This window comes from Microtus ochrogaster, chromosome 4 (genome assembly GCF_000317375.1).
Source record: "Microtus ochrogaster isolate Prairie Vole_2 chromosome 4, MicOch1.0, whole genome shotgun sequence".
Taxonomy (NCBI): Eukaryota; Metazoa; Chordata; class Mammalia; order Rodentia; family Cricetidae; genus Microtus; species Microtus ochrogaster.
Genome location: NC_022011.1, coordinates 39,698,636 through 39,699,540, shown reverse-complemented (window position 1 = coordinate 39,699,540; position 905 = coordinate 39,698,636).

The following is a 905-nucleotide window of genomic DNA, read 5'->3' as shown; positions in this document are numbered from 1 at the left end:
AGAAAGTAGTTCTCTATAACTTCATTTATATTGATCTCCCAGAATTCTTAGTTAACATTTCTGTCATGCCCTTACTATTTTGTCTCCTTGACTTTAGTAGAGCAAAGGTGATGTTCAAGAACTGAGTAGTTCCAGAGAGGTCAGTTGACAACAAGATTTACAATCATTGACAATGGACTAGTTTCTCAAAAGCATATCAATGTTAAAAATATAACATGTTAAAAATATAAAATTTTGTCCTCTGTTGGGAACTACTGAACTAGTATTTTCTATGATACATCTGCAAAATTGTCCTTGAAAAATAAATCTTCTTCAAGTGTTCTGATGTTCAAGTATGTTAAGATACATTTATTTAGGTTGAGTTTGAGTTACAGATAAGGAGGTTGTGCTTAAATGTAAGGTGACAGAAAACTTCTCAGTATGCACTAGAATACATGGAGTAATGAAGTATATTATATACAATGTATATATCTATATATTGTTTTGAACATCTTTCTTCAGCAGAGATGTCCATTCATTTCTATTAAGTCTTTTAAAATAAATTGTAAATCTTATAGGATTGAACAATGAGCCTTGTATTAAGTGTGACAGCTTGCTACTATATGTAGGTGCTTCAGTTTATGGTATAAAATGTTAGTATATGAACAATCTTCCAATTTTTTAATGTACCTAAAGCCCAGCATTTGCCTTCTCTTCAAGCACTTTGTACTGGTACCTTTCTCTTCACTCTTCATTTCAACTATTTTATCCTTATTATATTATTTGTGAGCTCAGAAAACTATATAGATTTTTGAAATACCAATGATGTGCTTCCTGAGACTTGTTGAAACCCTGTCTCCCTCTCTCCCTCTTTCTCCCTCTCTCCCTCTCTCTCCCTCTGTATATCTCTCTCCCTCTCTCCCTCT